Here is a 25633-nt window from a genome sequence, read left to right as displayed (position 1 = left end):
AGAGAGAGAGAGAGAGCACTCACAAGCGGAGTAGGGGCAGAGAGAGAGGGGAACAGAGGAACCAAAGTGGGCTTGGCACTGACAGCAGAGGGCCCAATGTAAGGCTTGAACTCACCAACTGCAAGATCATGACCTGAGCCGAAGTTTGATGCTTAACTGACTGAGCCATGCAGGTGCCCCCAAACTATATAATCTCTTGGTTGTTGTTATCTGTAATCGCTAAAATGAAAGAAAGGTAGAGGGCTGGGTGAGACCTTGATGCTGGACCAAGCTCAGATTTTGGTTAGTCTGGGTTTTGGCTTATGTCGGGACTATTGAGAGTACCTCTAAAACTCTGTCATAAGAAGATGGGCCACAAGGGAGAGGACAAAACCAAGAAACTACTGAAACCAGGAGGTATCATGTGAGGGAGTTGTTTTATTTTGTAGATTAGTATCATCAACTTCCTGAAGAACCTTTACTGAAATGGATTGTGAGTGTGACTAATTTAGGGGCAGTATTTCTGTTTTTACATGCTTCAGCATGGATGAGCATGTTTGGGTTGTTACTGGACCCATAGCTCACTATGGAAAAATCGCAGATGGCCATACAGAGACACAGAGGGTTATTCCTGAGGAAATGACCAGCCTGCTAGATTGGATAAAACCACTCCCATCCCCCACCCCCACCCCCCACAAGTAACTTTCCTGCTGCAAAATCAGTCCAAGAAGCCTTATCAAATTTGGTGTCTAAGCTTCCCTTCATGGGTGTTACTGATGTTAATAAAAACATTAAATTAACAAGAGAATGGGGAGACAAAAAGGGGAGAGTCAAAGTTCATCTTGATGGACAGCAGGATGGACATATCTAGATGGTTATTAAGAAGAAGATTTCAAGTAGCCCCATTTGTCCTTAACTATTGTTGCTCTCAGTCTCTGTCCTTGCTATGTAAGAGGACATTGATGACCCTCAGGGCCCAAATTCTACCTGTTTTCCAAGATCTTATCCCATGAAGTCCTTTCCTTTGCTCACATCCTATTTCCTTAACAGTATCTTTCTTGCTCACTCCCTTCTTGCTCATTTGCCCAATTCTCTTTCTTACAGTGTTCTCTTTCTTACAGTTCATATAGTTGGTTTTGGTGGAACCATTATCGATGCATATCACACACCCTTATCCTTCTGAGTAGGTGATCAAAAGCCCCTCTTCCCCTGACATGGATGACATTATTCTTCAGGAATTGAATTAGATTCTGAGACAAAGATGAACATGCAAGAGATTTCTTCAGGGACGCCTGGGTGGCTCAGTCAGTTAAGTGTCTGATTTTGGCTCAGGTCATGATCTCATGGATTGTGAGTTCGAGCCCCACGTTGGGCTCTGTGCTGACAGCTCAGAGCCTGGAGCCTGCTTTGGATTCTGTGTCTCCCTCCTTCTATGCCCCTCCTCAACTCATGTGTGCGTATGCATGTGCTCTCCTTGCTCTCTTTTTCTCTCTCAAAAATAAATAAACATTAAACAAAGTTTTAAAAAAAGATTTTTTCAGAAGTGCTTTTGGAATATATAGATGTGGAAGGATGGGAAAGATAGTGGGATTGGGCAGAGGGACATGTTGAGCTTTGATGCTACCTCAGTAGAGACCTCAGCAGACCCAGTGGGAGTTCTGAAGCTGGGATGACCCTTCAAAGTTGTCCTGAAATGGCATGAGGGGGCTTGCTTCATTTGGGGAAGTTCCCGTGGGTGCTGATAGCTGAGGGCTTTCTGTTGAGAGCAGGCCTAACAGATGGGAGAATAAGTCCTTCGTTCCTGGAGGGAGACCAGGCGGCAATGACAGTGTCTACCACAGTCCGTCCACCTCGTGTGCCACTTGGATCCATTTCTTCATATAAGTTCTGGAAGCAGTTCCCCCAGCATTGTGGTGAGCCTCTCTCTTCATGGTGGAAACTTAGAAAAGGAAAGCTGGTAGGAAGAATTATGGTTACTGTAACTGATAGCAGGATAGCAAGGGATACCCATCATTTTTCTTTTCTACTGCACATTCTAGATTTCCTTCCTCCTTAGCTAGCACCTCTGCTGATTTCAGTGGCTTTACCTGACGGTGTGATCCAGACTTTTACTCCTGAGGTGTGTGAGCATCTGGTATCCATGCCCTCCTCAAGCCATTGCTTCTGCATTTTTTTATTTTACCATCAAAATAGAGGAGGAGAGTGTCAAGAGGCTCCCGAGTGGACAAGCTGATGCCAAACTATTTCTCCTCTATCTCTTTTGTGTAGCAGCTGCCCTGCCTCCTCTATTCTTGTAATTAGTATCTACTCTGTGGCCAAGATGGTGATGCTTCTTCTTGCCCTTCACACAAGGAGCCAAAAGTTGCTGGGCAGCAGCTATACTCTCTCCCCTGTTGGACACATTTTCCCTTTGGGAATCAGGACCTCTAAACCTGTGGGGCCTAGCATTGTAGGGACAGGAAGCACAAATTCTCCAGGCAGATCATAGGAGTAATGGTAAGAAGCCAATTCCTGCTTCCTCCCTTGTTTTTGGACTCATGCGTTCTACCTGTTGGGCACATTGCATAATATGGAGGTTGCTATTTTAAAGTAGACACTGCATGCTGGAAGACAGCACGCTGTCTTCTCTAGGTATCACTTTCAAGTTTATGCTTTAGCTGTGCCTTCACCAGCCCATTCCATCACTGTATCAGGCTGGCAGTTTCTGGGTTGTGTGGTATGTAATGTGACCAGTGGGTTGCCTAGTCATGGGCTCACTTTATACCTCCTTTGCCAAAGACTGGGTCCTTGGTCTGATGTGATGGGATTCCATGCCTGTTGTTCAAGCACTGTAAGCTCTTAGATGATGGTGATGGTTGACTCCCAGTGGGCAGGAAAGGTAAAACCATGCCTGAAATATGTTATTTATTCCTGACAAAACAAACTGCTTCACCCTTTAGAGTGGAAGGAATCCAGTGTAGTCAACTTGCCACCAAGGGGCTAGTTGGTCTCTTCAAGGTATGGTGCCATCTTGGAGACTTGGCTTCTGTTTTTGCTGCTAGCAAGTTTGCTGCTAGCAGGTTAGACACTTGACATTTGGCAAAAACCTTTATCAGGTTTGGTAAGTGGGAGCCCACCCTATTGGGCGTATGGGAATGGGTTTCTAATGATTAATGCTGACGCCTAGCCTCTATTTTGGGAGGAGACTCCTATCATTTCTATTGCTGTCAGTGAGTCCACCAACTCAGCAGTAGTGTTTGCCATCAGCCTTGGCCTATATAGTAGAGCCATTATGGAATGTCTTGGTGATGCTGGTAGCCCTCCTACCAAACATTCCTTATTACTTTGGCAAATTATGTATCCTGTGGAATATAGTTATTTCATGAGTTTTCCAACCTTATAAAGTCTATCCTTCTTGACACCCACTTTCTGAGCCTTTTTATCTTTCCTGTCAGTTACGGCATTTCTGCCTCACTTGGTGCAGGCTGTCACTTTCTCCGTGCTTTTAGTTGCAGATTAATTATTTTACACTTTTCATTACTCTTTTCTAGAGCATCTATGAGCTTAGCTATAATCACTCAACTTCCTTATTCTTTTTTTTTTAAGTTTTGAAATGTTTATTTATTTTTGAGAGAGACATAGACAGAGTCGACCAGGGGAGGGGCAGAGAGACGGAGACACAGAATGGGAAGCAGGCTCCAGGCTCCAAGCTGTCATCCCAGAGCCTGATGTGGGGCTCAAACTCATGGACTGTGAGATCGTGACCTGAGCCAAAGTCAGACGCTTAACTGACTAAGCCATCCAGGTGCCCCTCAATTCCCTTATTCTTATAGTTACAGATTCCCTCATGTTTCTCAAAAATCTGATTCACTGAACCAGCCAGTGCATTTCTTTGCACCAGGATACCATCCCAATTCACCAGGGACTCTCCAACTCCACCTAACCGATGCTGGGTCCCTGTCAGCTGGGTGGCGAGTGATCCTGCTCTAAAATCCCACGTTAGCATCTGCTTTCTTAGAGCATCCTGGCACCAGCTGCTGCAGGTTGGGTTATCCATAGCAGACCCTAAGATGGAAATGAACTTGCTGGAGGTTTCTTAGGGAGTACTCTCAGGATCACCTCCTGTGAAGGAAAGGAAGCAAGTAGGATTGGGCACGGGGAGAGGATGAATGTTGAGGCAGTCTCTGCAGAGGCCTCAGCCAACCCTACAGTGGGTTCTGAAGCTGAGAAGACTTTTCAGATTGTTCCAAGCTGAATCAGGGGGACCGAGCCTTTGCTCCTTTCTAAATTAATTGGTCATAGGATGCTTCAGAAAGGGGGTATGACCTTGGGCAAGGTGGCTTTCCTAGGTGAGGGCTTCTGTATGGGCTCATCATTGAGGGCCATATTCCAGCAGCACCCCCAACAGCTGGGGGGGCCAAGTCCTTCATTCCTGAAGGGGAACCTGGGTGACCCATAGCAGTGTCCACTACACTCCTATTCCTAGGGTCCATCTTAAGAAAGGACATAAATACAACTTGGATATCCTATGGCCTAAGAATCATTATGAGCAGAGTTCTGTGGGGCTAAGAGTGAGAGTGGTAAGGGCCACTTTATTCTTTATTTTCTCTGGATTTTAGAAACTCTGAAACCTATTTTGGAGGCTCCTAGGCTACTGGACAATGGGTAAAACTCAGGGAACGGGAGAGGAGCCTGGTGTTAAAGATCTAAGGCTCACACAGCCCCTGCTTCCATAGCAAATTGGGTGCCAGGCTTGGAGAGTGATTGGCATGGGAATAATATGCCTGGTTGGGACAGAGAGCTTCCTAGTTAATTTGGACTAATTGGATCAGGTACCACTAGGGTACCTATGCTCTTTTGTGTCAGGAAACCTGTTCAAATTCTGTGCAGGTAACCAGCCAACTCTCCAGCTGCCTTTAGAACTGCAGATTAAATCCATAATCGCCCCTCCTCCCTGGCAGCAGCCTAGAACTGATGGGAAGAGGTCCCCCTCTTGTGGATATTTTAGGGAGTACTAGAGAACTAGGAATCTATGGATTCCAGGGCATGGACCCTGAAGAAATGGAATCTTCTGACAGGCAATTGCAACAGTGTGTCCCAAACCCTCCATGGTAGGGACTGTGGCTGTGGGGATGGGCGTTAGATTCAGTCTCCTGGGTTAGAATCCTGGCTCTGCTGCTCACTCATTGTGTGACCTGGAAAAAACACATCACTTTCTGAGCTTTGATTTCTTCCTAGATGACATGGGAATAATAATGGTGTGTGGTGGTTGTGAGATTCAGTGAGATCCCAAGGACTTAGAACAGTATGTAGTGTCGAGGAGGTGTTTAGTGTCTGATGCATCCTGTTAAGCTACATCTTCCATCTGTACTATCATTGCTTTAATGAGGTCCAGCTCAGGGCTCCCGGCTACCCATGCCCCATTCATAGTATCCATTGCAGGGGAGAGGAACTTACTGTGGTGAGGTGAAGGCCAAAGGAAAGAATGTGGGAAGAGGCATCTAGGTGGCTCAGTAGGTTAAGCATCCGACTTCAGCTCAGGTCATGATCTTGTGGTTTGGAAGTTCGAGCCCCGTGTCAGGCTCTGTGCTGTCAACTTGGAGCCTGGAGTCTGCTTCAGATTCTGTGTGTCTCTCTCTACCCCTTCCCTGCTTGTTCTCTGTCTCTGTCTCTCAAAAATAAGTAAACATTAAAAAAATGTTTTAAAGGAAAGAATGTGGGAAACTTTGAAAAATCCTTTCCCTCACTGCCCTCACTTCCACCTAATTACCCATGGAAGATGTAGGGAGCGTTTACCTAACAGATGGTGACTTGGCTCCTTTTATTGCCAGGCAGTCATACATTTATTAGCTCAACACACACACACACACACACACACACACACACACACACACCCCACACACTCATACTCTGTTTGTCTAAACAAAAACCTCACAGAATTCAGCCTCCCTAGAAAAGCCCTTTAGTCATCTACTGTTATTCATGCAACCTCTCTCTCCCCACCCGAATTCCTTATGAAAGGATTCTTTCAGTAACAACAATTCCCTTCAGAGGGGGGAGAGAGAAATTTTGCATCTAAGAGAAATAGAATTTAGAAATTTCCCTATATTGTTATACTAGTAACTGAGCAATTCTAACCAGTCCAATAGGAGTTTCCATGGGGGACATGTGGGGAGTTGTGGGAGCAGAGAGGAGGCATGTCACCTGGATCTGAGGGCCTTCGTGCAGGTTCCCTAGGAAGTGAGTTACGTCTATGCTAGGACCAAAGAATGGAATGAGACTAATGTCCCTGCAGAGGGAACTGCAAGTGCAGTCCTGTGGCAAGGAAGGGCTGGCAGGTTTGGGAACTGAGGCAGAAGACAGTATGACCACAGGAGCCCTGAGAGGGAGTTGGAAGGTGTATGAGGCTGAGGCTGGAGACTGGCACTGGCCAGAGTAGGAGAATTACATTAGAGTTTAGTTTTAATCCCCAAAGGAATGAATGCATTTATTATTAATTAATTAATTATCCAGCCAGCCAGCCAGCCAGCCATTCAGGTGACACATATGCAGAAGTTTATTCTGTGCCAAGTGTTGTGCCAGGGACCCTGAAATACAGAGATGACTGTGCCCCAGCACCTCCCACAGACAGCTCATGGTGGTGGGAAGACACAGACATGAAGCACAGACCTACGAGAAAGGGCTTCTGGAGACAGCTTTCTTGGTACTGTAGAAGTCAAAGGAAGAAGTGGTTGATTCCCGCTAACTGCAGAGAAAAGGTTCATGGAGTTGAGGACATTTTTTCCAGGAGGCCAGTCTTGAAATATGAGTTAGTATTTGCCTGGAGAACGAGATTAGGAAGATGTTTCTCCTTCCTTTTCAATGCTTGAGATGTACTAACCATCTTTCAGAGCCTAAACAACAGGCTCCCAGATTTCTCAGGGCCTTTGCACCTATACTGTTCCTTCTACCTAAAAAGATCTTCCCTCTCCTTTCACTTAATTAACTGCAACTCATTCTTTTAAAAAAATGTTTATTTATTTTGAGAGAGAGATAGAGAGCAAGCAGGGGAGAGGCAGAGAGAGAGGGAGACAGAGAATCTCATGCAGGCTCCACACTGCCAGCACAGACCCGGATGTGAGGCTTGAACTCATGAATCATGAGATCATGAACTGAGCTGAAATCAAGAGTCAGACGCTTAATGGCTGAGCCACCCAGGCACCCCTGCTACTCATTCCTTAGTTCAACTGTGACTTCCTTGAGGATGCTTTCCCTGATCTATTTTTTTCTTTTTCTTCCTCTTTCCCCTTTCCCTCTTTTCTCCTCCTCCTTCTCCCTTCCCCCTCCTCCTTGTCCTCTTTCTATCCTACCCCCCCTTCTCTTCCTCCTCCTCCTCCTCCTTCTTCATCCCCCACCATAGTTCTCATTGCAGTTATAACATTGCATTTGTTTATGTGCTTATTTAATTACTGCCTGCCTTCTCCAGTACACTGTAAGCTTCATGAGAGTCGGGACCATGTCTAGTCTTGCTCCCATCGTATCCCTAGTATTCACCACAATGTCTGCCAGTGCCTCCATAAGATTGGTTGCTTGAATAAATTGGAAGTGAGAGGATAAGCAAAGGGCCAAAAGCATGAAACACTATGCAAAAGAGGAAATTTCCAAAAGTTTAAATGAAGGCTAGTTGTGCAAGGAGATGCAGGGAGATAGGCACTGCCCATGTGTTGAAGAGTTTGGTTGCGAATTTGGACAACTGAGTATTAAAGGATTTTATTGGAGTTTGTCCCGAAGGCTATGGAGCTTCAGTGAGGAGAGCCAGAGAGATCAGCTGGTAAAGAGGGTGATAGGTGAGGTTAGAGATGATGAATTCTGAAGTGGGATTTAAGAGGGGTGTTTGGCAGGGAAATAGATAGAAGAGATACCTGGAAAGCAGCATCCACAGAACCACCTGGATGCTGTGGGAACAGGGCTCTTGATGCCTTCCAAGTGGCCACCTCAGATCTGTACGTAAACAAATGAACACAGGGAGCACTTGAATTAAAGACACCAAGGTTTTTGTTATAGCTGATAGGCAGATGGAGCACACATGTAAGAGTTGGGCTGGCACAAGAAAAGGGATGCAGCTTCCTCTGAGGTTAAAGGTAGGTGTAGGAGGAGGACAGAAAACAGAAGGATTGCAAAGTCCAGGTGATCTTTTAGGAACTGAGGTCACGTAAGCCATAATAACCTGCTTCCAACCCCATCTGCCTAGTTCCTTGTCCATCAAGTTTTACCTTAGTCACTCTAGCACACACAGGGCACCCTCCCTATGCTTCACCCGAATCACACTCATCTAGCACCCAGCACTACACAATTACTCAGTGGTTTCCCCAGGAGATCACAAGTGATGGGGGTAGGGGGGCAAGACCTTCAGTGTCTCCCATTTTATCCCCGCTCCCTGGCATGATGCCTCGGGTATAGTAAAGGCTTACTGTTTATTTGTTCAAAGAGAAAGGAGAGGTTTTCTAGTATCTAATCTAATAATTTTATATACATACTCCCCTTTCCCTCAGTAAAACCTCATTCCCCCCAAAGAAATTTTTTCAACTGTGTTTCTTGGAAGTTTAGCTTCCTTGAGGGGAAGTTTGAAATAAAACTGTAACCTTTGCTTGAAATCAACTTGTGTAAGTTGCTTTAACAAAGCCCTTGCTTTGCTTTATGTGAGTAATAACACCCACACTTTTTTGTTACATCAGTGTGAGGACCACACCCTATGTGTTTCATTTTGAAAACCAGTTTTCTTAAAACCAGAAATGCAATATATTCACATGTTAAAACATTTTTTTTCAGGTACTTAAAGGGTTTACTTTAACTAGAGAATGCTTCTTCCTACCCCAACTCACAGCCTTTCTTTGGAGAGAAACATGGTTCCTTTTTTGTGTGTTTTTTAGAATGTTTCTAGAATGTTTCTACTATAGAGTGTGTGTGTGTGTGTGTGTGTGTGTGTGTGTGTGTGTAATAGAATGTTGAATGGGACTTCTGATGCCTCAATTAAAAAAAATTTTTTTTAAATCTTTATTTTTGAGAGAGAGAGAGAGAGACAGAGTGCGAGTGGGGGAGGAACAGAGAGAGGGAGATGCAGAATCCCAAGCAGGCTTCAGGCTGTCAGCACAGAGCCCGATGTGGGGGTCAAACTCACAAACTGTGAGATCATGACCTGAGCTGAAGTTGGATGCTTAACCGACTGAGCCATTCAGGTGCACCAGTGATGCCTCAATATTTTGATCAAAGCTCTAAGGTTAGACAATATACATACCCAAAGGATTACTTAAAAGTTGGCTGAGCAGATCCTTTCACCCTCATCCTAACATCTACCTTTGGTCTACATAAAAGAAGTCTAAAAATTCTATGGCAGTTAAGCACAGGGGCAAGTGCTGTGATTCTTCTAAGTATGTGTATGTTTGTGTACATGTGTGGATGGCAGGAGGAGGCTGCTAAGGAAACCACTAAGTGATTGGTAATCTAGTATCTTTCTTGGGGAGAAAGGCTTGGGGAGTTGCAGAGGCTTATACCCAACGCAATCCCAATACAGCTACCACAGCCAAGTATGGTGAGAGAGCTCTTGGAAGAGCTTCATATGTGACATAGACTCTCCTGTCTCCTCTCCCACCTGTATGTTTCAGGCGGGGAGGCCGGCTGGAGTAGCCCTCAGCGTGAGGGCGAGGAGAGAAGGCAGTGATGGGGTAGTGTGCGTGCTAACAGTATGTGTCTAAGTCACATGAATACCAAAGAAAAGAGCTGAATGGGAAGGAACCTTGTGCAAGGGGGCACTTGGTACTGCAAGAGGAGACTACAGAGTATGCTTCACTAGAGAGGAACTGAGGACATGGGGACTCAGGACATTCACTGGAGGGTGCATACCCCTTCCTGCTCACTTCTTCCCCATCCCCCAGGTCAGAGAACTGGACACTGTCCATATCCTTAACAGGGCCTCTGAAATCCACACATGTCCCCAAGAGAGAGCCATATTCAGACACCTCTATACAGAGGGTTATGCAGAGCTCAGTTACAGGAGGCCAGTGCCACAGTATAAGCTCACACCCACACACCCCATGTGGACTCTGGAGGAGCCAGTTGCAGAAGGTGAAGGAGGTGGATGGAAAATGAAAGCACTGTCCACACCTCTTTTATTATTACCAGTTCCCAAACCACAAGACTGGCCTGAGATGGAAGTGCAAGGCTGGTGGGGGAAATTTTGAGTTGGAATCATTTCAATACACAGAAGTAAGCTTAGTGTTAATTATCAACTTGAAACTATTTTCTATCTGAAAGTGACTGTAAATTTATGGGATTAGTTTGAGACATCATGGGAGGGGGCTTGTGAAAAGGGCATTCAGTGGGGCCTGTGTGAAGGCTGTGTTCAGAAGGAAAGCTGAGGCATGTTTGTGCTCCACTGAATTCAGTTCATTCAATAAATCCATTGCGTCTGTGTTTATAGGCTTGTAATGCAAAATACACAAAGGAGACAACAGTACATTGTTTCTTCTGCTTAGCAAAGTATCTTTTCATATCAACTGGCAGAGAGCTAACTTCTGGATAGTTCCAGGGAAACAGTGAATCACATGGGCTTTTCACTGGATTCTGAACAGAGGGCAAATGCCCAGGGGCAGACGAGGATTGAGGTACACTATCTGCTTTAACCTGGTACTGTACTGGAGAGGGATGCTTGGGCCTGAGGCCACAGTGAGACTTTCTATGAATCTTCTGTCCTGGCCAGCCTTCAGCTAGATTTAGACTTTGGGATAGGTCCAAAAGATGGGCTTGGCCCATGGCCCATCTACTGGGAGAGGAGAGCAACACATCTTTAGTACCGTCTCTAAAATAATAATACCCTGGGGCTCCTGGGTGGCTTAGTCAGTTAAGGTCTGACTCTTGATTTCAGCTCAGGTCATGATCCCAGGGTTGTGGGATCGAGCCCCATGTTGGGCTCCGTGTTGAGCATGGAGCCTGCTTAAGATTCATAACAAAATAAAAAATAAATTAAAAAAATAAAAATAAATAAATAAAAATAAGCATCTGCCACACACACACAGAAAGATTCTCTTGCTCTCCCTTTGCCCCCCTCCCCCTCTTCCTCACTCAGGCTCTCTCTCTCTCCCAAAAATAAAAATAAAGATAAAAGAAAATGAAGTGAAATACCCAAACTTTTTATTTGCAAATCCCTATGAATAAATGATTTTTCAGCACTCATCCTCAAATGTTGCTTCATTTACAAATTATATACAAATTTATAGTCATATTGTTTTTCTTTAATGACTTATTAGAATATAAATTTGAGAATGAAATAAAAGTAAAAATAAATACCAGTTCTAATAACCTAGTGTATTATTCTTTCACCTCCATGGATTGGCCTACATGCTGTACCGCCTGGGATGCACATACTCAGCTGCTCCAGAGGAGAATCTAGGCCTGACTCGAGAACAGAAGTGGAAGAAGAGATGCTCCATGTGGGCCTGCAGGTCCCATGAGAGAGCAAGAGCCAGGAGCCTGGGCTGTGGTTTGGCAAACACGGCTTCATCTCACCAACTGAGTTACAAGTTCGATGAGAGGAAAAAGAGACCAGAAGTACTCTTCCAATAGAGTTTTCTCTTGGAGAATGGAACAGAATCCTTCCCCTCCTTGAAAACTTCAGGATGATAAGAGTGATAGACAACTCCTCCTACTTTAAAATTTAAAATCAGTGTAGTATTCCACTATCATGAGATATCTTGGAATATTTTTCTTTGTGTGTGTGTGTGTTTTTCCTTTCTGCATGTTCCAGCTCTAGACTGGGGTGGGAAAATTGCCATTCATGGGCCAAGTCTGGCCTGTTGCCATTTTTTTGTGGGGGGACAGTCTGTAAGCTAAGAATGGTTTTTACATTTTTAAATGGTTAAAGAAAACCAACAGAAAAATGATATATTAGGACATACAAAAATTATAGGAAATTCAAGTGTCAATATTCATAAATAAAGTTTTATTGGAACACAGCCACCTTCACTCATTTATGTGTGAAGAATGGTAGAGCGGAGTCGTTGCAACAGAAGCCCAATGAACCTCAGACCCAAGGTGTTTGCCGTCTGGCCTTTTACAGGAAACGTTTGTTGAGCCTTCCTCTAGAGAATCAGAAATAGCCATATTATTTCAAGGAAAAATAGGATTGTTGTAATAGTAGGAATGCAAGTAGAAGCAAAGGGCTAATGTTAAGAGTGGTGCGTTTGTATCTGGGGTGTATGTTTATTTTTAAGTAAGTTTTTGAGAATAAAAAAGAAAAGGGGAGAGGTGCCTGGGTGGTTCAGTCAGTTAAGGGTCCCCAACTCTTGATTTCGGCTTAGGTCATGATCCCAGGGTTGTGAGATCAAACCCTGCATCAGGGGCTCTGCACTGAGCATGGAGCCTACTTAGGATTCTCTCTCTCTCTCTCTCTCTCTCTCTCTCTCTCTCTCTCCCTCTCCCTCTCCCTCTCCCTCTCCCTCTCCCTTTCTTCTTCTTCTTCTTCTTCTTCTTCTTCTTCTTCTTCTTCTTCTTCTTCTCTCTCTTTCTCCCTCCCTCTGCCACTCCTCTGCTCATGTGAACTCTCTCTCAAACAAAACAAAACAAAAACGGAAAGGGGAATCAAGGCATAGACTTCATGTCATTACAGTGATAGGGAACAGAACAAGGCAGGTAATTTAATTCCCCTTCTCCTTGCCCTGGAGAAACTAGAAAAATCTTTGGGACTTCAGATTGCAAGGAGTTGGTGGTAAGAGGTGGGCTGGGGGTCTGGAGGAGAAGATCAGACTGGGAGGAACTGTTATGCCAGGGTCAACATCAGATGGATGAACAGCCTGCCCCACCGCCGTCAGGAGGCCGTTTATCCAGCTAAAATTCATAGATTCAACTACCATGGAATTTGGGAGAAAGGCTATTGGAGGACATTAATAGTCTCAGCCATACTCCCCCTCTCTGGCATCTTCAACCTCTCCTGCTCAATTTGAAAATTCAACTGACACTCCCTCTTTAAAAATGAAGTAAGCAGGGGCGCCTGCGTGGCTCAGTTGCTTGAGCATCTGACTCTTGGTTTCCACTCAGGTCATGATCTCCTCATGATCTGAGGCCCCACATAGGGCTCTGTGGGTTTGGAGCCTGCTTGGGAGTCTCTGTCTCCCTCTCTCTGCCCCTCCCTTGCTTGTACATGCTCTCAATCTCTCTCTGAAAATAAAGAAATGAAAAAAAAAAAAACTTAAAAAATATAAATAAATAAAAATAAGCAAACAAAAGTAGGACAAAACAAATGCAATCCCCTCTCTGGACCTAACCTGATCTCCAACTATCCCCGTTTCTCTGCTCTCCTAAACAGGAAGCATCTCAAAAGAGCTCTCCACACATGCTGTCTCCACTTCCTCACCTATTTGTCCTTCAAAACACTCCCATCTTATCTTGACCCCACCAATCTACCAGAACAGCTAAGGCACCTATGACCTAGGTGGACAGATCTAATGGACACTCTTCGGTCTTTCTCTTCTGGATCTGGACATATTTGATTGTCTTCAAGCACTCCCTGCTCTCTGCTTCTCTGACATCTCAGTTTTGGCTTTTCTCCATTTCCCTGCAGCCTGTTCCTTCTCAGTCTTTCACAACATTGACTTCCTGTGTCTGCCTTGAAGAAAACCCTGTGAACAGGAGGTACTGCAAACACAAGGTAAGTGTACTGTTCACACATTATCTGATTTCACTGATGGATGAAAGAACCTTGTTGTTGTTGTTTTAAATGTTTATTTATTTGTTTTGAGAGGGAAGTGGGAGGAGCAGAGAGAGAGAGAGAGAGAGAGAGAGAATCCCAAGCAGGCTCAGGGCTGTCAGTACAGAGCCCAAGTCAGGGCTTGATCTCAGGAACTGTGAGATCATGACCTGAGTTGAAATCAAGAGTTGGATGCTTAACCCACTGAGCCACCCAGGCGCCCTGAAAGAACCTTGGTTTTATAAGCTACCTGCTAACCCAGCCTAGCATCAGTGGAGAGTTCAAGATGCAAAGAAAAGAATCTGGGCTGATATGTGAAATCATGGTTCTTCTCTTAGCTTCAAATAGCATCAAAAACTCTAGATCCTGTTTATGACACTCAGTTCCCAGTATTGCCCTTTGTTAGGGCTTTATGCTCTTTCTCCTTAGAATGCTTAATCTCACATAGGCAACTTGTAATATACTTGTATTTTGCCCTTGTTGGGATGGGAGAGGGAGCTTCCTCTTCACCAAGGCAGCTAATCTCAGCCTCTATTACCTAAGAGTATATGAAGTCATTGTCTGACATAAGGACAGATCCCATAATTGGGCCTCCTGCCTGCCTGGCTCAGAACCTTATTCCCCTTATCTTTCTTGTCTTGCTTAAATCTAAGCCAAGAGTCAAGGCAAGTGTCTTATTTTCTGCAACAGTTTTCTTTTTTTTTAGTGGTTTTTCTTCTAAAAATATCTCTTATCTATACCTCCCTTGTGACCCTGTATGCAGTGTTACTAGTAGCCAATGATGGACTTTCTTTTGCTTTTTATCTACTGAAGAGCTCCAGCCAAAATCAGGCTTCCTGTTTTAACTTTCTTGAGCTGATGTAGACATTTCAACCACTCAAAGATGCTTAGAAATCACTGGGGCTGAGGTGTGTAGGTCTTACCTCACTGCAGAGTTGGCTGCTTTCCAAGTCCTATGATGCTGTGCAGCATGGGTAGGGCAGGTGACCTTCTAGAACTTGCCAGGCCTGTTGTATCCTTTATGTTGAAATCTTATTTGTCCCTCTCGCCATTTCTTTGGATTGGAAATGTTCAAATTCTTACTTTCATTTATTGTAGTCAGAATTTAATCCACATAGTCTGGAGGTAGTGGGGAATAAAATCAGATTCTGGGCTCTAGTGTCTTAGCAGCTAAGAATGGAAGGAGGAAGCCTGGAAGCTGAGAATTTAATCAGATTATCACAACATGACCCTGAGACAGGTACTGTTATCATCCCTAGTTTATAGGAAACGGAGGCTTGGAGAGATTAATTGACTGACTGGTAGAGTCAAGTCTTGGGACTTGCTTTCAGGTTGTCCAAACCCTGGCCATGCTCTCAAAATTCCAATGTCCACATCCCATTGTGAAAGTCTTGCCAGATAGAAACAGGCCTATAAAATGTCAAGCTTTCCTCCAATTTAGGAAATAGTTGTAGATATCAGGATGCCATGTAAACCTCTCAGAGAGTGTGCCTCAGGGACTGGACATCATTGAAAAGGGGGGAAATTCATGTGAAACTCCAGTGTCTACCAAGAAAGTAATGAATAACTTTAACATAACAAAAAAGGTCTTTTCTCTACCCTTGGTTCAGTAAGAAGATATCTAGAGTTGTAATAAATGACTAAGGAGGTGGTCTGATTCTTTAGCTTAAAAATAGAGTTTTGGTTTTCTATCCTTGGACAGACAGATCCCTATCACTGTAGTATGAAGATATAAATGAAGAGTGTGGATGGGAATTTGCTGATTTGAGGAAAGTTAGAAAGTTGTGGATAGCACAAAAGCCAGTTGATTAGGGAAACATAGTTAATATTGTGGGACAATTTTGGCTTTGTAGGACTATTACTCTAGTTCCATACTTGTGTATTAGTCATGATAAGTAACATTAGCTGCTTTAAGAAACAATCCTAAAATGTAAGTGTCTTAACACAATATGGGTTTACTTTTGGCTCTTGTCACTGTCCACTGTGGTGAAAGAGAAGCAAGGAGGACGCAGGTAGGTGGAGATTCTATCACCTTCAACTCATGACTTCTGGAATTGCCTGGATGTTGAAATCCAGGCATCAGGTGGGGATGGGAGTGAGGGTGGGAAGAGAGAGAGAAAGAGAGAGGATCATGCAGATGATCTAGGCTTAGAAGTAGTTTTCATGAAGCACCAGACTTGGAATAGTGCCTGCTGCTACTGCCCAAATTCCCTTGGCAGAAAGTAGGGCAAGGAGGAGGCCTGGGGAGGTCTGTGGGCCAAAGTGGAGAGAACAGGGATATTGCAGAGCATTGCAGCCTCTGTTGCAAGAGCTAATTGAACTTGACATTCCCTCCTTGCATTCTCTCACCTTCTCAGTGTCTCCACCTACAGGAGCTCAAAAACTATGTGGAATTGTTGAATGACTTAGTGCTCAAGCTTGGATAAAAATTCAGGCTTTCTAATTTTTAACTCTGTTCTTTTTCCCCCTGTATTTACCTGATTCAGACTGTATAAGAAGATGACTGTTTGTGGGGGGAGAGGTCAGTGTGGGCTAAGGTGAATGAGAAAGGCTCCAGGGGAAAGCAGAACTTGAAGTGGATCCTACAGTTTGTGTAGGATTTGGATGGGCCAATCAGAGGCACAGCACATTCCAACCCAGTTTGCAGACATAGAATTGGGCTCAGCCAATGAGTTTATTTATTTATTTATTTATTTCAATTTCTAATCTTTTATTGATTACAATAATTTTAAATAAAAATTTTTTAAAGATAACACATTTGCATGGTTCAAAATTCAAAAGGCACCAAAGGACATAGAAATGAAAACAAATCTGTCTCCCATCCCTATCCCCTGCCCCCATTAGCTCCCCTTCCCAGAGGCAAACATTGGTGTCTTTCTAGAGACCTGCGCATTTAAAATTAATATTTGGATTGCCTGTCTCCTAATAATTTCACCATAGCAAAGCATTATATTTGCTAGTAGGATCAGATAAAAAATTGTATTTCAGAGTTGTTTTAGTTTGTACTTTAAAGAAATTTTTAAAAAATCTTTATTTTTGAGAGAGAGTAAGACAGAGTGGGAGTTGGGGAGGAACAGAGAGAGAGGGAGACACAGAATCTGAAGCAGGCTCCAAGCTTTGAGCTGTCAGCATAGAGCCCAATGCAGGGCTCGAACTCGAGAACTGAGACATCATGACCCAAGCCAAAGTCGGATGCTTAACCGACTGAGACACCCAGGTGCCCCTAGTTTGTACTTTTTCTAAGTAAAGTTGATCATTTCATATTTAGAGCTGTCCGTATATTGTTTTATCTGAACCCTTTCCTTTGCCCATTTTTCTGTTGGATTATTATTCTGCTGGTATTAATATGATTAATTTCTAGGAGTTTTTTTTCCATATTAGAGAAATTAGGACTTTGTCACTAATATGAGTTTCAGTTTTTTCCAGTTTGTCTTTTCTTTTATGGTAGTTTTTTCAATGCAGAATCTCAATTTTGTGTTGTTAAAATTTTGATCTTTTCTTTTATGGGTTATGAGTTTTGGGGGATACCTAGAACGATCTTCTATCCTCCAAGATCCCTTTTACAAAAATCCTGTTTCTTCCTCTGAAGGGAGGAAATAGGGACCATGGCCACATGGATCCAGACACAGACCCACCGACAGCACTGCTGGTCTCAGCTATTCCCAGGCACCAGAGGACACAGAAAACTTTGATCCCTTGAGTCATGGGGTTGGAGCAGGGGCCTTGCTTATAGGAATCCAAAGGCCTTACTGGTTCACTTCTGACCAAGGGGGGAAAAATAAGAAAAGGGGACTCTAGCTGTCTACAAAGTGATAAAGAAGATCTGCTGCCTATTCTGGGAACTTTTTGGGGGGGTCAGTTTGACCCAGAATCAGCATTCCTTTGTCTCCTGAGAGCCAGATGATCACAGCCTCACATACATTTTATGTGTTGATGAATTCCAGATTTATATCTCCAGTCCTGGCTCCTGAGTGCAGATATCTCTAACTTAACTATTTCTAAAATGGAATTTGAGATCTTTCATCCTGAATTTGGCACTGCTCCAGTCTTCCAAACCAGGGATTAGGTGCCTCAACCTACATAATGATTTGTACCAGGGACTTGGAGTCATCTTTAGCATTCATCTCTCTTTAGCTCTAAATTTTATCCATCACCAAGTCATATCTATTTCCCCTCCAAAATCTGTCCTGAATCCTGCTACTGCTAACCTCTGCAGCCACTGTCTTAGCCAAAGCTGTGTCATGTCTTGGGTAGATTGCTTCAAGTTATCTTAACTGATTTCCTGCATCCATCCTTGCCTCCAACCCCATAGTCTACTTCTCATAGCTGACTCTTCAGGTCTGTCTTCTCCCTCCCTCCCTGCCTGCTTTTCATGTTGTGCCCCGCTGGATGGATATGGAGTTCTCTGAACAGCCTGGCCCACTGTGTACTATATACATCAGTTCCTTCTTCAAATACCTTCGTATCCTTTGACCCCCTGGCAGACTCCTCCTCACCCTTCACATCTGAGCCCTTTTCTGTGCTGCTGTCCCCTGCATGCAAACCCTCAAGCCCTCATTTAGGTGATTCCAAACACATGTAGAGGCTCATTTAATGTTTGTTTGAATGAATAGATGAATTTGAGTGGAATGAAGACCAAGGAGGGAAGGGCCTGACTCATGCTGGGGTATGAAGAAAGGGACAAGGGAAGAGTTAGCAGTAGGGCCTGGAGGAGGTATCAGGCCTGGTGAGATGCTGGGTCTGAGGCCTTTGCATGGCAGGACCGTGGTGATGTGATGGAGACCTTGTCTGTGATGGGTCTGGGGAAGTGTGGGGCTGACACATACATGTGTGGTCTGGTGTTGGGGGCCAGCAGAAGTGAGCCCCAGGTGGTAATGGGTAGGCCGCCCTGCTATGGAATCTGGTCTTCTCAAGCCAGAGTTCCTGGGATGGGATTAATTGCCTTAGCAGAGCCCAATTTCCTCATGAGACCAGGGCACAGCTATGGCCATATCTGAAGCAGGGACCAGGAGTAAAGGCCAAAAAAAAGATGGAAATCCCTGGTGACCAGAAGCCTCTGTTTTGGACACCAGGGGGAGGGAGCCAGGAGCTCCCCAAAATGCCACTCCTTATGCCCACTGGGCTCTGAGTAAAGGTGTCTAGTTGCCGAGGTACAGAGGGTTCTGAATGAGGGGCTCCACGTGACTGAGGGGCTGCAGGTGACTGAGGGGCCCTGGTCTCTGGGAGCCATAAGCTACAGGTCCTGGTCACTGAATGGCCTGTGTGTAAGGCCAGGTCACTGAGGGGGCCTGAGTGAGAGACCCTGGTTACTGTGTAGCCTGAGTGAGGGGTTCTGGTCATTGAAGCCCAAGTAAAGGTTTCTGGTTATTATGGGGCCTGAGTAAAAGGCCCTGGCTGCTGGGAGCTGGAATTAGGGGCTGAGTGAGGGGGCTTGATCCCTGGGACCTAGGGGCCATGGCCACTAAGGGACATGAACAGGGTCCTCTGATCACTGCAATCTTAGTGAACTTGAACCTTAGTGCCAAGAAATTTGGCAGCTGGGTTCTTAAGGGGAAGGCCACTCCATTAATCCTGAGCTGAGGTACTTGGGGAAGGCTTCCCAGTGCCCCCAATCTGCCCAGCACACTCTGCATGTTCTAGGCCTGACCAGCATGACTCACAACAGACAGCAGGTGGCACTGTGGCCCCATGCAGCCTGGACTCACAGAGGGGCAGCTGGCAAGCAGTCCTTGGGGTAAAGTTCAGCTGAGACAGGCTCAGGGGCAGACTCCACCAGCTTTGGGAGCTGCAAGGCCGGGAGGGTGGGGTCGGGGGGCATTAGGTGGACTCTAACCAAACTCCCTGGGGTGATGGTCCATGGCAGATCCCCTGGAGGCAGAGGATTCTGTGCTGTGGGTTAGGAGTCCTGTGTCTGTTCCATATCCCAGGAGCCAGGGCAAGCTTGAGCAGTAGTTCTGGAGCACAGAACAAACTTTACTCGAAATCTGGCCTAACACACCCAAATGCCCTTTCACCTCTGGATCGGTTCATCTATCCCAGTCCACAGATCCAAGACAAACCAGGATCCACGCTAAACATTAGAGCTGTTGTTTTGCATAACATTCAGTGCCTTGTGAAACTCAGATAGAATTAGAGTCTGTTCCTTGCCATAGCCAGAACTTGTCACAGCCCAGAACTCGTCAGTACCTCACATCCCAGGGCCTGGTCACATTCCGGGACCATGTCACATGACAGGGCTTTGTTGTACCTCAGATACAGCCACAGAGCAGGGCTCTGTTATTTTTTGAATAAAGGCACATCGTAGGACCTTGTCAACAGCCTAGATAGAGCCTGTCCTGTCAGTACTTCCCAGGATCCTGTCACAGCCCATGCTTGACCTTGAGCTGTGACAGTATTGGGTATGTGACTGAGCCCTGAAATGTGCCTGAATTTGAGAGATACAGGGCCCAGGGCTATGACTGTATCCACAATGTACAGTAACTGGTCCACAGACTTGCACCTGTGGTTTGGCCGTCATCAGCAAGTATTCAGGATCAGCCTCCATAATGATCATGGTGACAAGTGCTGTGGGGGCATACAGATAAAGCAGTTCTTCTCCAACTATTAGTGGGGACCATTTTTGTTTTTTAAATTTCCATTTTGGATCCATTACAGACTGACACTTTTGTAAAATGCAGTTAAATTGCTCAGAAAATGAAATTTAAAAAACACACAAAATATAAGCCCATAACTTTTAAAAATACAAGTTTCATTTTAAAATAATTTTAGATTTACAGAAAAGTTGCCAAGAGTATAGAGATACTGTATAGCCTTCACCCAGCTTCCCCTAATGTTACCGTCTTAGATAACCAAGGTACATTTGTCAAAATTAACAAATTAGCATCAGCACAGTATTATTTCCTAAACTACGATTCTCTTCAGATTTTAGTAGCTTTCCTGCTAATGTCCTTTTTCTATTTCAGGATATAAGCCTGTATACCACACTGCATTTAGTGAACTTTTTTTTTTAAATGTTTATTTATTTTTGAAAGACAGAGTGCAAGCGGGGGAGGGGCAGAGAGAAAGGGAGACACAGAATCGGAAGCAGGATCCAGGCTCTGAGCACAGAGCCTGCCGCAGGGCACGAACCCATGAGCCATGAGATCATGACCTGAGCTGTAGTTGGATGCTTAACCGACTGAGCCACCCAGGCACGTCTAGTGCACTTTTTATTATTGGATTCCAATGACATAATTATTCTGTCAAATTGCTATATAAGTTTCTAAGCACTTAGTCTTAATTTTGGAACTTATGTCATCATGGACTGGTACAATTTGTGGCCTGGTACTGGCCCACAGGTCACACCTTAAGTAGCACTGGCATGAAGAATAGTTATTATATTTTTAGTGGTATAGCAGGGGAGTGAGAAGGGTAGGAGGCAGCTGGCATGAAGTTAGAGCACGGGGTACAAAGGAAGATGGTAGCCATGTGGGTGGGCCTTGGGATGGCCTGCTTAGAACAAGATGGTGGTAATGGAGGCATTTGGGAAAGAAGTCCCAAAAGATACCCAGTAAGGCTGTGAGTCTGCATTTGTTTGCATTGCACTGAGGTTTGCATTGCACTGCTGCTAAACACTGAGGCTATAGCATAAATATCTTCAACAACCAGCAGGTCCTGATGACTATGGGAACTCACTGAGCTATAAAGGTGTTTGGGTGGAGGGGTGCCTGGGTGGCTCAGTCGGTTGGGTTGAGTGTCTGACTCTTGATTTCAGCTTAGGTCATGATCCCAGGGTGGTGGGATTGAGTCTGAGTCGGGCTCTGCGCTGAGTGTGGAGCTTGCTTACAATTCTGTCTGTCTCTCCCTCTGCTCCTCTCCCCTGCTTACACACACTCTCTCTCTCCAAATAAAGTTAAAAAAAATTATATAAAGGTGTCTGGGTGGAGAATATAAGACTTGAAAAGATAATGATGTATATGGGGCCAGAGATTCCAAGGTCTGACCCAGGCCCCTGCTAGTCCATGGACTCTGGTGAGTCTGCACAGTCTTAGGAAGACTCAGGTCTAGGATCATATGACAGGAGACCAGTAAGCATAGAGTTTCAGGGATGGGAGCAATCCCCTCACCCCTTCCGAAGAAGGAGGAGACCAGGACAAGGGGGCTGTGTTCATGCTTTAGGGCCTCCCTTCATCCTGAATATGTTGTGATCTGGGCCTCCAGCAAGTGGGTAATGTAAACACTTTGAGTGTGTGTCTCCCCATGTAGGCAGGGGGGTAGATAATGCAGTCTCAGGGAAGGTTCTGAGAATGAAATGAAAATCACATGGAAATGCTGTCATGACACCTGCGTGGAGAAGGAGCTCCTTTGTCCTGCTCCAGACAGCCAGCTAGAGTCATTAGTTTCTTGTCTTCACCTCTTTCTTTTCCTCCAGGAGCTGGAATCAAGTAGGGGTGACCTGGCCCAGGTCCCATTACATCCCAGATTCTGCCAGCCCCCTCTTCTTTGCATTAGTGCCGCTCAATCCTCCGGTGTCCATCACCTGTAAGATAAACAGGTTGCTGCTAAACACTTTCCACACTTTATCATCACTGCTTATTTTTTTAAAAATGTTTATTTCTGAGAGAGAGAGAGTGTGTGAGTGGGGAAGGATGAGGGAGGGGGGGATAGAGGACCAAAGCAGGCTCCATGCTGACAGCAGTGAGCCTGATGTGGAGCTTGAACTCATGAACCATGGGATCATGACCTGAGCTGAAGTCAGACACTCAACCGACTGAGCCACCCAGCTGCCCCTCTTCATTGCTTATTTGATTGTGAGAATAGCGATGGCAGAAACTGCCTGGCTTATTCTCCAGTCTGTTTCCAGCACCCAGCAAGTGCCTGGCCCACAGTCGATATTTAACCAGTATTTGTTGAATGAATAATTGGGAGGAAAATATGTGATTTCTTTCTTTAGACATTTTCGAATGTAGTTAACAAAGAGTAATACAGAATGTACAGTCAAGTGTCAAAATAATTGTTGTTTGGAACAGAAAGGTTGCCTGGAAAGAAGATGGCCCTGATACACATGAGTTCAATAAATAAAGGTGGAATCAGGAATCACTGGTAAAGGAGCATATTTATTCTATACATGGTCTGGGAAAATGGGCTATCATCAAAGAAAAAATAATTGACTCTTGCTTATGTTATATGCCCAGAGCTTTCCAGATGAGCTGAAGAGCTTTAAAAACCTCAGAAACACTAAACTGTTTATCAAGTCTCTAGAAGGAAGTAAATTTCCATCTTAGAAGCAACAGAAGCTGACACCAAGGGGAAGGTTAACTGACTTGACTAGAAGTATTTCAGGGGCAGCTGGGTGGCTCAGTTTGCTGGGTGCCCAACTTCAGCTCAGGTTGTGACCTCACAGTTCTATGGGTTCGAGCCCCATGTCGGGCTCTGCGCTGACAGCTCAGAGCCTGGAGCCTGCTTCAGATTCTGTGTGTGTGTCTCTCTGCCCCTCCCTCACTTGCAGTGTCTCTCAAAAATAAATAAATGTAAAAAATTTTTTTTAAAAAGTATTTTAAACTTTTGCATGTTAGAAAAATAAAGGCAACCCAAATAAAAAGGCAAAAAAACTAGGAAAATATTTGTAGTGAGCTGCTGTAAGAACTTCTATAAATTAATTTTAGAAGAATACACTGAGGCCCCAATGAATAAAGAGGCAGAGTATATCAGGTAGTTTCCAAAAGAGGAAAGACAGAATGACACTTAATCTTAATAATTAAAGATAACCAGGGGTACGTGGGTGGCTTAGTCGGTTAAGCGTCCAACTTCAGCTCAGGTTATGATCTCGTGGTTTGAGCCCCACATCGGGCTCTGTGCTGACAACTCAGAGCCTGGAGCCTGCTTTGGATTCTGTGTCTCCCTTTCTCTCTACCCTTCCCTTGCTTACTCTCTCTCTCTCAAAAAAAAAAAAAAAAAAAAAAAAAAAATTCAAGATAACCAACCCCAGGAGGGAAAGGTCCATGGTGGCCAAAAGAGTCAAGGACAATTCCATAGGTGAGTTGGAGTGTGGGCTTGTTCTCACAGATGTGGCCTGATGGAGGTGGAGGGAAGGGATGCCATACATTTGGGTGGCACATCCTGTTCACTAGCCTACCCCGGCTTCCCTCTGAATTTGCAGGGCTTTTGAGGCCTAGAGCTGGATATTCTCCCTACTGTCTCCCTGGCCACCATTATCCATCTGTAATGGAAGCAACTTCCTTCGTGGGGAAAAGCCACTGTAGAACCTCCGGGAGGTCTAGCAGAGGGGTGTTCTGGAAGAAGAATTCTGGCGGTGGGGGTAGGGAGCTGGCCAAGGACCCTGACTTGCCCTGTCCCACCTTCCCCACAACCTTGGAGTTTTCTGACCTAAAAAGTGCTTGCCCACCTCTGCCTCCAACTACTAACTGGGGTTGAACTCATTTTTTTACAACTCTTCTGGAAATGTGGGTAAACTTTTCTTTGTTTTATTATTATTTTTTTAATAAAGAATATTGATTTTTTTAAGTTTATTCATCCTTTGAGAGAGAGAGAGAGAGAGAGAGAGACAGAGAGCATGAATGGGGGAGGGGCAGAGAGAGGAGGACAGAAGATCCAAAGTAGGCTCTGGTGTTGACAGCAGAGAGCCCGATGCGGGGCTTGAACTCCCAAGCCATGGGATCATGACCTGAGCCAAAGTCGGATGCTTAACTGACTGAGGCACCCAGGCACCCCCAAAACTTTCTTTAATTCTTCTGAGTATAACTCAAACTATCATTATCATTTTAGAGTCTTTTCTTTATATGACTTAAAATGTTTATTTATTTATTTTGAGAGAAAGTAGGAGTGGGGGAGGGGCAGAGAGGGAGGGAGAGAGAATCCCAAGCAGGCTCTGTGCTGTCAGCATGGAGCTTGAACTCACGAACCACGAGATCATGACCTGAGCTGAAATCAGAGGTGGACACTTAACCAACTGAGCCACTCAGGGGCCCCATCTTTATATAACTTTTAATAAATGTCTTTTAAAAAATTATGCAGGCCATACATATTCATCAGAGAAAGTACAAATATAGCTGGCACTTCTGAGTTTTTCTGAAGAATCAAAAGGAAGAGAAAATAGAAAGTTCACCACCAATCAGATTTCCAAGGACAGCACGCAGACCCCACAATAAGGAGACCCTGCTCTGCTCGGAGGCTGTTCAGGCACCTAGGCTGGCTTCCTCTCTTCCCAGTTCCAGACCCACCTATAGCTGGGCACCTCCACTCCTTCCACATCGGAGAGGTCTCCTGACGTCATTGTTGCCTCCAGAACACAAAACCCTGATTCATATTTGCAGCTCCTTCCTGCTGGCCTCCCACTTAGCTCTCTTCCTGGCCGAAGGAGCTAAACTCATTCGCAGCCATGTGCATAAGCCATTCTCAATCTTTTTTCCACCCACTACGTGTGATGCATGACATCCATATTCATACACACTCTCAAAGGTTAAACCCAATTTTATCTAAACCTGGACAGGATTTTTGCAGGAAATGAAAGTCGGTGGTAAAAATAACTATTACATCTCAATGCAGTACGATGATTTGAAATTGGCCTGTTAGCAATCTGCCCACTCCTGGCTACTGCACACGTGGCACAGGCTTTGGAGAAACAATACCTGAGTACTGGCATGATGCCACTCCTTCTTCTCCCAAATTAGTGAAGGTGTCATTATTATAAGGATAATCTTAGTAGTTATCTAAGACTCCCATGCCTGACATTGATCAGTGCACACTTATTGAACACATGAGTGAATGAACCCATTTTGGTGTGAAGCCTGCATGCCTCTTACCCTGACTCTTAGAAACCTTGCCTTCCCTTTATTCCTCTCTCCCTATCCAGCTGGTTCTACCAGCAGCTCTCTGGGGGTACATTTTTCTAAACTTAGTTTGCTTTCTTGTTTGGCCTTTTGGTGCTAGTCTGGCATCCCAGCCCTGACTGGTTGGCCC

The 25633-nt window shown here is 44.8% G+C and overlaps 1 long non-coding RNA gene across 4 annotated transcripts in view; it reads left to right on the top strand.

The window, feature by feature from the left end:
* LOC131487392 (uncharacterized) overlaps positions 1–25633 on the top strand; it is a 119115-nt gene that overhangs the window by 2035 nt on the left and 91447 nt on the right. For all 4 annotated transcript variants that reach the window (XR_009249718.1, XR_009249720.1, XR_009249715.1 and 1 more), the window contains exon 2: positions 13550–13636. This is a non-coding gene — a long non-coding RNA (uncharacterized LOC131487392). The remainder of the gene's footprint in view (positions 1–13549; positions 13637–25633) is intronic.

The sequence above is a fragment of the Neofelis nebulosa genome, chromosome 10 (assembly GCF_028018385.1).
Source record: "Neofelis nebulosa isolate mNeoNeb1 chromosome 10, mNeoNeb1.pri, whole genome shotgun sequence".
NCBI classification, from domain to species: Eukaryota; Metazoa; Chordata; class Mammalia; order Carnivora; family Felidae; genus Neofelis; species Neofelis nebulosa.
The sequence above is the reverse complement of the archived record's forward strand: the minus strand, read 5'-3'. Positions and strand labels throughout refer to the sequence as shown.